The 11,985-nt window shown below is 40.9% G+C and overlaps 1 protein-coding gene across 3 annotated transcripts in view; it reads left to right on the top strand.

Annotated features, from left to right (window-relative positions):
- Positions 1 to 2,674: 2,674 nt before the first annotated feature.
- EZH2 (enhancer of zeste 2 polycomb repressive complex 2 subunit) overlaps positions 2,675 to 11,985 on the top strand; it is a 59,382-nt gene continuing 50,071 nt past the window's right edge. For 2 of the 3 annotated variants that reach the window (XM_063304209.1, XM_063304206.1), the window contains exon 1: positions 2,675 to 2,838. The gene's annotated coding sequence lies outside the window, so the exon portion shown is untranslated. Of the gene's footprint in view, positions 2,843 to 11,985 lie in introns of all 3 variants that reach the window. The other variant, XM_063304207.1, reaches the window with a different exon arrangement.

The following is an 11,985-nucleotide window of genomic DNA, read 5'->3' as shown; positions in this document are numbered from 1 at the left end:
TGTACTGCAGTCTTTAAAAAATTGAATTGCTTGCTTAATTCACAATGGCTAGCTTCCATAGCCATTTGATTCCACATTGCTTTGTAACTGAGATGTTCTCCTTCATGGACCTCAAATTTGTCATAGAATTAATCTTCCTAGGATTAATCTCTCCAACACACTGTTAATCTTTTTCTATTCCTGACCATCACATTAAAAGAATACTTCACCTAGTGCCAAAAGGGAAACAAGACTGAGACCAATAGCATACCTGTTTGCCACCACCAAAAATCTCTCTCCTCAGTGGTCATGTGGCACATCTCTTCTGTGTGTTAAGTATTGTACAACAGATATGTGTAAAGCATGTGAAAGATGTACATAAAGAAATGGCTGTTTATATAGAATTTTGCAGAAGATCTGGGAGCGACCTTTAAAGCAACCACATGAGGTTTGAAAAAGATGTAGCTGCTTTAACAATTCAGAGATGTGCTTCATTGCAGCAACTTTGAAACCCAACATAATAGCAATTTTATTGTAATAATTGTTTTAATTGGATTGTTTTGTTTATAATTGGGAGTTGAGCAGCCTAGAACATCATCAAATGAATAAAAACAATATAATGATGTGCATATTAACTGATTTTAACTTATATACTTGTATCTTTCTTTATTATTACAGTATCACCTTAGCATATACAAGACAACGTGAGCAAAGTATTAAAGTTCTTCCCCTAAGTTTACATTCAGCACTGTCCCCTATTGTAGGGAAAAAAAAGTTTCAGTTATTCTTCTCAAAACAGGAATTGCATTCATATAACAGACTGATCCACAAACCACAGTCAACTGTGTGAATCTAGTCTGTGTAATTATTATTCAGTTCTGCAAACAGACAATTGGGTTAAGTCTATGACTAATAATTGTTTATGTGCCATCCAATCCGTGTTATAACCATATAGATAGAACTTCTCTATAATGATCTGTCCCGGATCTGGTCCTTCAGGTTTTGTAACGATGTACCCATCATCCCTGTAACTGAGTCCATCCACCTTGCTATTGGTTGTCCTCTTCTCTTTCCTTCCAACTTACTCAGCATCACAGACTTCTCAAGAGTTAGGTCTTTGCATAACATCTCCAAAATGTAATAATTTGAGCCTGCTCATTCATGCCTTGAATAAGAACTCTGTTCTATGATCCAATCGTTAACTTTTCTTGGTTATCCTTGGTATTCTCAGGAGTCTTCTCTAGCACCAAACTTCGAAAGTGTGAATGCACTTTCTCTCCTACTTTTTCAAAATCCAACTTTCATTTCCATAGTCTGTCACAGGGAAAACCATTGTTTGCAGTTCTGATCTCTGTAGTAGCAATGAATCTTAGAAAGTATACTTAGAAGTAGGTATAGACACATAGCTTCTGAGTATACTTTCTAAGATTCATTGCTACTTTACCAGGTGCTAGTCTGCAGGGCATTTCTTGACTGCTGGTTCCTTTACCGTTTTCAGCCAATTCTAAAAGACAGAATCTATCCACCTCTTCAGTATCTTCATTGTTAATGCTAAGGTTGGGTGCTGTACCTTTTGACATTAATTTGATTTTCTCTATATTTAATCTTAGTCTCATTTTTCACTTGACTTTAATGGTTAATTCCATACATCATTGTTAAATTAACTAAGGATATGTCCTGCAAACAAAGGCAGTGGGACTTTCTTCTGAATAAAGATACTCAAGAACAACTGTACTACTGCCGACCAGCCAACTTAAGTATCGTGAAGTACAATTATCTCCCTAACGCGTGGGAAGCGGGAAAGGGAAGTGAACACAATGCAATCTTATCTACTTTCTTGAAAAAAAAATGTGGCTCACGCTATACGTGCCACGCTTTATACCCGGTTGCAGCCTGAGTTTCTAAGGTGTACGATTTTAAGTTCAAGGTAACTGTCTTCTTTGTCGACGTTATTGGGTGTTACGATTTGCAGTTGAATTTGAAAACAAAAGCACTATTCCGCTATTAGTATTTCTTTAATGTATGTATTGAATATCCTCTGGTGCAACATAACGGGTGTTCGAAACCATGGAAATATTTTGTGCAAACTCGCTCCTCCACGGCGATTTGCCTACGTCCGCTTCGTTATCCGAGCAAACGGCTTCTCCCAGGGTGGGCGGCGACTGCAACAGGCGACGGCGGGAGCCGGGCACACAGCCCGGTCTCGAGGCGTGTTTCTGTTCCACCGCTGGCGCGTTCACAAACGCTTGCGCGCGCGCGCAAAAAAGCCCTCCAGCTGTTGAAACCGTTAACGGCAGCCCTCCTTAAAAAGCTGGTTGAACGAGTGCTCCGCTGGGGCACTTATTCCCACTGTTCGGAGAGGACTTGAATTTTTTTTTCCGATCCCACCTCAGGAGAAGGAAGACTTTTCACGCTTCAGCCACGTATTTCCACAGAGGAAACGGGAACAGAGCTTGGCGGTAAAGGAGGACATTAAGATTTTGAAAAGAGGGGAAGGAGAAAACTCCCCGTCTCCTCCAGCCAGCGCGAGAACAAAGAACTTCCCTCTCTCTCCCTTTCCCGCCCCGCACGTGGGGGGAGAATTGAATTCCCCACCCCTCGATTGCTCCTGACACCGCCTCCTCCCGCCGCCGATTGGTAGATGCCTCGCCCCGCTGGGCGGAGAGGGGGAGAAACTATCCAATCTGGACGACGGCAGGTTCTTTCCAATGAGAGCGGTGGCCATTGGGCCGCCGCCGGGTTTGGCGCTCTGTTGTCCGAAGCTGAGGACAAGAAGACAGGGAAGAACAGTGAAGTGAACCCGACGCACGGACAGAAAGTGAAAGGCAGCGCGGTGGGCGGGAAGCCACCGGCGGCGGAGTAGGTGCTACAACCAGGGAGCGGGCTAGCGAGGAAACGGGCGGCGGGGAGAGGAAAAGAATGACACACCCGCTCAGGGGCTCTTTGTCGTGCTTGGGGGCGGGGGATGGGGCTCACGCAAGTTAAGGTGGGGGTTGTCTATAGGGCGAGGGGGCGGGGCTTCCTACGAAGGGTAGCCTGGGAGTGGTGTCTCTGAGCGCCCCTCCTCCAGTTAAATAGGACTTGAATTAGAAGGGGGTACTAGTAGTGTAAGCGAGGCTTGTGGAGATACGGCAGGTCTGCCGAGAAATGAGACTAAATGGGGGTGGCGGCGGCTGTGGGAGGGCGTATGGGATTCATATTGAGGTTAGAAGTGAACCTGTGAGAAAGGGAAGGTGTTTCTCTAGGAAGCTGAGATTGCTCAGAATTGATAGGATTGTCATTTTCTTTCTTCATTCAGCACCTAGCATATCACTAAAAATTCCTAGATGCTGGGTGTCATGGATAGTATGTGGCTATTTAGGCAGTGGGCATCCAGTATGACACTTGTTTTAATAGAATTTTAAGGAATTGTGAGAGAGGGTGAGGTTGAATCTCCTGTCATAGGACCAGTTTCCTTCATGAGAATTGAGGCACCCGTGTTTTATAAGAAATCTTTCAAATGAAAGCCAAGGGGTGCAAACTCTGGGGATGTGATGAGAACAAATGCTGAATGAAAATTATTCTTTGTTCAAATCAGAGCTTTTTGGTCCCCCTAAATATTTATTAGAGATCTCCTGTAGACACAATAATGTGACTGAACAGGCAGATGGTTGAAGAGTTGGAAGCTCATCTCCAGAAGGAAGGGACAGAACAGGTTATATTTTTAGAGATGGAATGTATTCCTGTCCTTCCCTGCTCAAATCCAACAAGACTCTTTTCACTGCATTCTCTTTTAGGCTGCAGTAATTGTTTGAAAGAGAGGTCACTTTGTAAATTATTGAGAATTCAAAATTGTTTATTGAAACACACACTAGATATGTCATTTAATGGTAACAAAGGAAAATGAATTCCAAAGGGAGGTTCTTTAGACAGGAGAGCTTTACATCTTCTGAATCTCACTATATTACTTGTTTTGTATAATCTGGGTGTGGAATGGAAGATGAGTTGCCAGTGAGGAAGTTTCAGTTTGTAATTTCCAAAATGTAAAAATGCCAGCTGTGATTCTATATATACCTATTTGGAAATAAATCTGCTTAAACTGAAGACATTGACTTCTGAATAGGGATGAGTAAGTCTCTCATGGGACAGTACTGGTAAAAAACATTAATAAAATACTGACCTTTTTTCAGTTAATTCACAAATTTAAACATCAGTTCCTAAACTGGCTAATATTCAAATACTTAAATTTTGTAAGCAGACTGAAACCTGGCAAACAGTGATTATCCTGAATAGTTTTATCCCATAATGGATTTTCACTAAGAATATTTTATCAATGGAAGTATTCTTTATTTTAGATAATCCCTGACATGTCTTAGTATGTACTGACTTGGAAGTAACATTTCATGCTGTAACAGAGCCTAATTTAGGAAGTGCCACTTGAAGTTTTGTAAATATTTGCATTTTTATCAAATTGTTTCTTTTTAATTGAACTGCTCAACTAATCAACAGCATCTCTTTAATTGATCTAAAAACTTCCAGTTGATTTTTATATTACTACTAGCAGCTTGACTTGCTGTATGAAAATGATACTGTTGTATAGTTCACTGTAGCACAGGGTTTCTCAACCAGGGTTCCATGGAACCCTAGGGGTCCACGAGAGGTCTCTAGGGGTTCCCTGGGAGATCACAATTTATTTAAAAAATATATTTCAAATTCAGGCAACTTCACATTAAAGAGGTAAGTTTCATTCTTTATTTTTAGTTTAAGAACACTGTAAATGCATATATACAGGCATACACATGAAACAAATATAATTATTTTGTAACTTCTAGCCTTTATTTGAGCCTGAATGTGCAGGGTTTCCCTGAGGCCTGGAAAATATTTCAAGGGTTTCTCCAGGGTCAGAAGGTTGAGAAAAGCTGCCATAGCATATAACTTACAATGGTTTATCTTAAGAAAGAAAATTGTTATTTTTCTTTGCAGTATTCTTTTTTGTAGCTATAGGATGAAATTTTGGAATCATTAGTATTATGAACAAAATAAGCAAGAAAGTTTAAAAGAAAATACTGTTTAACTGGCTAAAAGCCACATTGTATAGGTAAACATCTGACTGCAACAATGATATTGATAAACCTATATTGCCTGGTACTGTTAGTTACAGTGAAGAAATTAATGAGAGAATTCCTGGCCCACTGTGTATTTTATGTACAGATTATTTTAAAATATAAATAGTACTTCCATAATAAAATACCAACCTCTTTAGTATCCCTTCACATTAGCAGCAATTTTGTAGATACTGTCTTTTGAAGTGGGATGGCTATAATCTAATAAATAATATTTCTATCATACTTATTGGTCCACTGTTACTGTTTTTGTACAGACATACATGTGAATCATCAGTCTTTACTGATACAGTGTAATCAGAATTAAATAAGACACTTCCTTAAGGATCTTGAACACTATTAGTGCATGAAAGGGCAGTGTCACATACATAAGGATTTTTCAAACTTGAGGTTTGATTTTTTTTTAACCTTATTTATCTTTCACATTTTTATCTGACTACATTAAAGACACACTTGGCAAACATAAAAGATACTTCCCCCCCAAATAAATAAATAAACCCAAAGTGGAGAACCAGCAATCTCTAAAGATTTCTGAGCTACACTACCAGCATCCTTTTTCATGGGACATTTTGCCTGAAGCTGCTGAAGTTGTAGTTCAGCAAAGTCCAGGAGAGCCATAGTAGATTGAAATAAAAAGGGTGAAATAGCTTTGGTTTGCAAATCTTCTATAGTTCTTTTTAATTATATGTTTGCTTCCACCTATCAGTTGAAATGGAGGAAAATATTAATTTTTACCCTTCCTGAGTGTCAAATACTGTCACTGACAAAGTAGAGTAGTATGGGTTTAAAAACAATTTATTACCTGCCTAAATTCAGCAAATTGCAATGATATGGCTAGGTGCACTAAAGTGGATATCAGATATCTGCAAAAGGAGGGGCCAATCAAGGAGGAGCAAATTACCAAAGCAGAATCACATTGTCATGCAAATGTTTGTGTTTTTGATGAGGTTCTGGAGAGACTAAGGTCAAAAAAGGGTTCTCTAGAATGCATCCGTAACAATTTTTTCTGAGGAAAAACAGTCACATCCCAGTAATTGAACACTGATTTATTTGGCCAGAATGTTAACTGCCTAAGTAATTGTGAAATTCAGGTTTTAATTTTTGTAAATTGAAATAGTTAAATTTTTACACTTGGAATAAGTGGAGCAACTGAGGCATACATTTTTGTGCAGTTCTAATAGCTTTAATAAATAAATTTGCATAAATTACAACAAACAAGTTTTTTATTGTCAACTTTCTATCACTAGAGCTGTGCCAGTTGATCAGGTTCTGAGAATTTTTTTTTTTAACTAGCAGGTTCTGTGGCCTGAAAAAAAAAGAAAAGAAAAACCCTGCTGTACAAGACTGCATGTAGCTTTGAGGTAATGGGATATGAACAACAGTATGTTGGCTTGCAGGAAAGTTGCATCATTAGAGAATCCAGCTTGTTTAGACTAGAATGAACATACTTAGGGTAAAAATGTCTTTGGTTATGCTTCTGCCAAACTGTCAAAATGAGGCAAGACTCACTGGTATCACACCCAAGGAACACTGCATATGAAAAGGGAATGACTAAGATTGGCAACCTAGTCTTCCTGTCATGTAGAAGATTGCAGCTTGGAATATAAGAGGATAAATACAAAATTGAATGAATGAATGAATGAAAGAAAGAAAAATAGTGTGTAAAACTAAGAGAAAAGGGAAGGATGTTGTAGATCTAAATGAAAGTGTCCTGATCTTTTGAAGTGGGATTGATGAATATAGATGTGAAGGGGTAGGTTTAATAATGGAAAAAAAAAGAATTAAGATATATGTCAGAAAGTATGGATTGGTGTCACCTGGAGTTTTGTGGCTGTGTATGAAAATAGAAATTTATACAGTGTAAAGAACAAAAAACAATGTATGAATCATTGTAGGATGTGGTGGAAGCAAGGATTATTTGCAAGGATAGAACGGTATGGAGAAGTATAGTAAATAGTGTTGGTGTAAATTAAATTTAGGCATGTTCCCCTTTTGGAATAAGAAAAAAAAAGAAAATTAGTGTGCTTAACAAGTATATTAGATTTGGGAATCCCAGAAGGTATGTTAATTCTTTCATAACATAATTCAACAAGTGTTTGTGTATTATATTGTCATGTAATGTCCCTTTATTCCTAGCCATCATTTTCTAGCCATGATTGGGCAATGAATTGATGCTTCAGTAAGTTGTCTAGAAAATTATAGATCTCTTGAGTCACACTGTCAGATGGCTTCATTTTTGCATTGGTGATCATTAACAAGGAAGTGGTATTCTAGTATGAAAAAATGGCCTTCTCCTGGCTCTTTAATGGAGGTCTCATCAGTAGTGCTCAACAGCATAGACTTGATTAACTTGAGAAGGTGCCTTAAACAATAGTGAAGACAGAAGTCATAGCCTGCAACACATATGGCATATTTTGTGTTCTTGCCTGAAAACAACCAGGCATATATTTGCAAGCTTGTAGGAGTACTTGAGGAAAAAGTCAAAAGACTGGAGCAGCAAATAGCCACGCTTAAGAGTCAAAGATTTATTAGATAAAAAAAGGAACTGCCTTAGGAGTTGACAAGAGGAAACATCTCTACATAAGTAAGAGAATCAACCAAAGAAGCAAGTCCAGTGGACAAGAAGCAAGTTTAATAGAAAATTTCTGCATTATTGGAACTTAGAAATGCTTTAAGGATCTTTGCAGATGAGATAGGATTTGAGCCTTTAAGAGAAACAACAACAACAATGCAGTACAGGCAAGAGGATAGTATATCATTAAGAGGATATTGAGGATGCAGCTGGGCTCCTAAAGAGGACAAGAAGTGACTGTTATCAGGAACCAATATAAATGTGGGCTGACACATTTTTCAAGACTTATCAAATCCACTGGCAACTATTCTTTCCTACATGGGGACAACAGATACTACAAAGGAGATCTAGGAAGGAAAGTCTTGAATATCCTGTCATCCAGCTTCCCAGTTTATGGAAGAGTACTGGAAGGGAGAGAATAATATTACAAGTGAATGACTGTGGAAATGGTGTTGATGGAGATATTTGCTTTCTGGGACCATGGTCTTAATTATCTGGATCATAGACTTCAGGGATGAGGTGGCTTGCACCTGTTAAAGTAAAACTGGCTAAGCTATAGTGAGCTTGATGAGAAGGGCTTTAAACTGTATTCTGTGGGATTAGAGATGGGTCCAGAGGAAAGACCTCAGATAAGGGTTTATGTGTTGTAGAAGAAAGTGGAAATGTAATAATGGGGTCTCAACCTGAATCACATTGTAGGATGGGTACATTTTTTGGATGCTGACAATTAGTCAAAAAGAACAATAAGAAAAATACTACTGGTGTCTACTATCAACCCAGCTCCCCTAAACAAGGAATATATGTGGGTGATGCCTTTCAAAAGCATATTACATGTCTTTGAAAGAGCTGTGAATCATGTTGTGACACATGTTGGGAGTTCAGTTCTGAGAAGCAGGGTCCTTCCTGGCAATTCCTAACTTGCCTTGTTGATGACTTTCTCCTTCAGAGAATAAAGGGACAAGAAGATCAACCAACTTTGACCTAATACCAGCCAATACTGAAAGTATAGTCAAGGAAATGAAAATAGCAGGATTATCGGGAGAAAGTGACCATGTAATGCTGGAATTCTTTAGGAAAACTACAGTGGAATGTAGTCATACTTGTTTGACTACATTCCCTTACTCTCCCTTTTGGGGGAGATGGGCGGTAGCAAAATTTGAATAATAAATAAATAAATACTAAAACCCCCCAGCAATTTTAATAAACTAAAAAAATACCCTCTAAATTTATTTGTAAGACCTTAAAGTGGTAATGATATGAAGTCAGCATGGATTTATCAATATTAAGCCTTGCCAAACTAGCTTTATCTCAGGTAATTTGCTTAGTTGATTGTGATAATGTTATAGTCATGATATATCTTGATTTAAGCAATTCTTTTGATAAAAACCCACAGCATACTGATTAGCAAGCTACTTATACATGTGTTAGATGGCGTGACAATTAAATGGGTAAAAGTTTATTTATTTATATTTTTATCGCCGCCCATCTCCCTCATACGGGGGACTCTGGGCGGTTCACAATAAAACAGTTTAAAATTCAATAAAATCATAAATAATATCAATAATCCATAATCAATATCAATTAATATAAAATGTAATGAGATCCAAGTAATGGCAGAGCTAATACCACCCAAAGGGGAACAAGACCGGCCTCGGCAGGACTAGGAAGCCAACCAACCTCAAGAATGGCTCTTCCCCTCCCCACTCTAGGCTTGGTGACAAAGCCAGGTCTTCAATCATTTCCTGAAGTCCAAAAGAGAGGAGGCTAGCCTCACTTCTGGGGGAAGGGTGTTCCAAAGGGCAGGAGTTGCTGCAGAGAAGGCCTGTCTCCTGGACCCTGCCAGATGAAGTTCTCTTGCAGACGGGGTCTGCATGAGCAGGTGGGATGGGTTGATGTAATGGGGATGAGACGGTCCCTTAGGTAACTGGACCCATGCCATGTAGGGCTTTAAAGGTGATAACCAACACTTTGAACTGGACCCGGAAGCAAACTGGCACCCAATGCAGCTCGCGCAGCAGTGGGGTAATATGTGCTGATCTTGAAGCACCCAAAATTGCCCGTGCAGCTGCATTTTGGACCAGCTGTAGCTTCTGGATACATGTCAAGGGTAGCCCCATGTAGCGCATTACAGTAGTCTATATGGGAGATGACCAGGCCATGAGTGACCGAAGGGCCTCTTGCTCCAGGAATGTTTTGCGTAACTGGTGCACAACATGTAGTTGTGCAAAGGCCCTTCTGGCCATGACTGCCACCTGCTCTTCGAGCAGGAGTCATGAGTCCAAGACGACCCGCAAATTACGCACCAGCTCTGTCTGGGGCAGTGCAACCCTATCCAACTAAAGATGGCAAATTCCTAGGAGCAGAGGGGCCATTAACCCACAGCCACTCCATCATACCAGGGTTCAGCTGAAGCCTGTTGTTCCCCATCCAGCCCCCACCCCCAGGCACCTGGAGAGGGCAGTCACAGCATCACTTACCCTGGGATAGAGAAGTATAACTGAGTATCAGCATATTGATGATACCTCATCCAGTGGAGACGGATGATCTCACCCAGCAGTTTCAAGTAGATGTTAAAAAGGAGAGGAGAGAGTACCGACCCCTGAGGCACCCCACAAAGCCCTATCTCTCCTCCCCTATTAACACTGACTGGGACCGGCCCTGGAGGAAGGAGGTGAACCAGCGTAAGACTATGCCACCCACCCCCAACTCCCTGAGCTGACCCAAAAGGATACCATGGTCAATGGTATCGAAAGAGAGGTCAAGGAGAGCAAGGATGGATGCACTGCCTCCATCCCACCCCCGCCAGAGATCATCCATAAGTGCGACCAATGCCGTTTCTGTCCCATATCCTGGCCTGAAACCTGACTGAAAGGGGTCTAGATAATCTTCTTCCTCTGTGATCCTCTGGAGCTGCAGTGCCATCACCTTCTCAACCACCTTCCCCATAAAGGGGAGGTGGGAGACTGGACGAAAATGATCTAGCACGGTAGGGTCCAGCGATGGTTTCTTGAGGAGGGGGCATACCAACGCCTCCTTAAAGGCCGCCGGAAACACCCCCTCCCACAAGGATGTATTTACCATCAACTGCCCAACCACACGTCACCTCCTGAGCTGCCTTCACCAGCCAGGAGGGACACGGGTCTAATTGACAGGTGGTAGCATTTACAGTCTGGAGGATCTTGTCCACTTCCTCAGGTCCAACAGGATCAAACTGTTCCCAGATAACTGTGTAAGTGTGCTCCCCAAGCATCTCCACAGACCCTGTCTCACGCTTGGAGTCCAACTTAGAGCGAATCTGAGCGGTTGTATCCTGCAGATGCTCCGAAAACTCCTCAGCATGGCCCTGTAGATGATTTTCTGGGTCCCCTTTCCCCAACAGGGATCGGGTGATCCTAAACAGGGCTGCTGGGCAGCATTCTGCGGATGCAATAAGAGCGGAGAAATACTGACATTTCGCCACTCTTACCGCCACAAGATAGGCCTTAATCGTGGCTCTAGCTTGTGTCCGGTCGGGTTCAATCTTCATCTTTCTTGAGCGGTGCTCTAGGCATCTCTTAATCCTCTTCGGAACCCTCAGCTCCTCTGTGAACCAAGGGGAGTGTCGGATTCGATAGGATAAGAGAGGCCGCACAGGTGCGATCCTATCCAAGGCTGTTTCAGAGTTAAAGTTGGAAAATTTAACTCAATGTTCATTAGTGTTTCATGAGACTGGAATAAAATATCCTAGAAATCCTATAAAACTAAAATATCAACTTTATCTAGAAAGAAAATTTGATATACAAGTAGTCCCTGCTTAACAATGGTAATTGGGACCACCAACTCCAACACTAAGCGATGTGGTCATAAAGTGTGACGTCATGTGAGCATGCTGACTTACAATGGCAATTGTGGCAGTTCTGGTTGCTGAATCCTGTGGGGTCGTAAAGCATGTCACAGGATCACCATTTGTGACCTCCTGCTGGCTTCCCATTGACTTTGCTTGTTGGAAGCCATCAGTGAAGGTCGCAAATGGCGATCACATGACTGCAGGACAGTGCAACCATCGTAATTGAGAACCAGTTGCCAAGTGCCTGAATCGTGATCTTGTGACCATGGGGACACTGCAATGGCTGCAACTACAAAGACTGGACAGTCTCATTCAGCACCATCATAACTTTGAACAGTCGCTGAACAAGTGGTTGTTAGGTGAGGACTGCCTGCAGTACAGATCCGTGTATTGAACTATGTTGAAATCAGGAATGGTTCCTAGTTTTTATTAAGTTCTGTTTAAGATTTGAGATATAAAGTTATTCTAGACATCAAAGTATACTCCCATACTGTGACTTAGTTAAC

This window comes from Candoia aspera, chromosome 4 (assembly GCF_035149785.1).
Source record: "Candoia aspera isolate rCanAsp1 chromosome 4, rCanAsp1.hap2, whole genome shotgun sequence".
In the NCBI taxonomy this organism is placed as follows: domain Eukaryota; kingdom Metazoa; phylum Chordata; class Lepidosauria; order Squamata; family Boidae; genus Candoia; species Candoia aspera.
The sequence above is the reverse complement of the archived record's forward strand: the minus strand, read 5'-3'. Positions and strand labels throughout refer to the sequence as shown.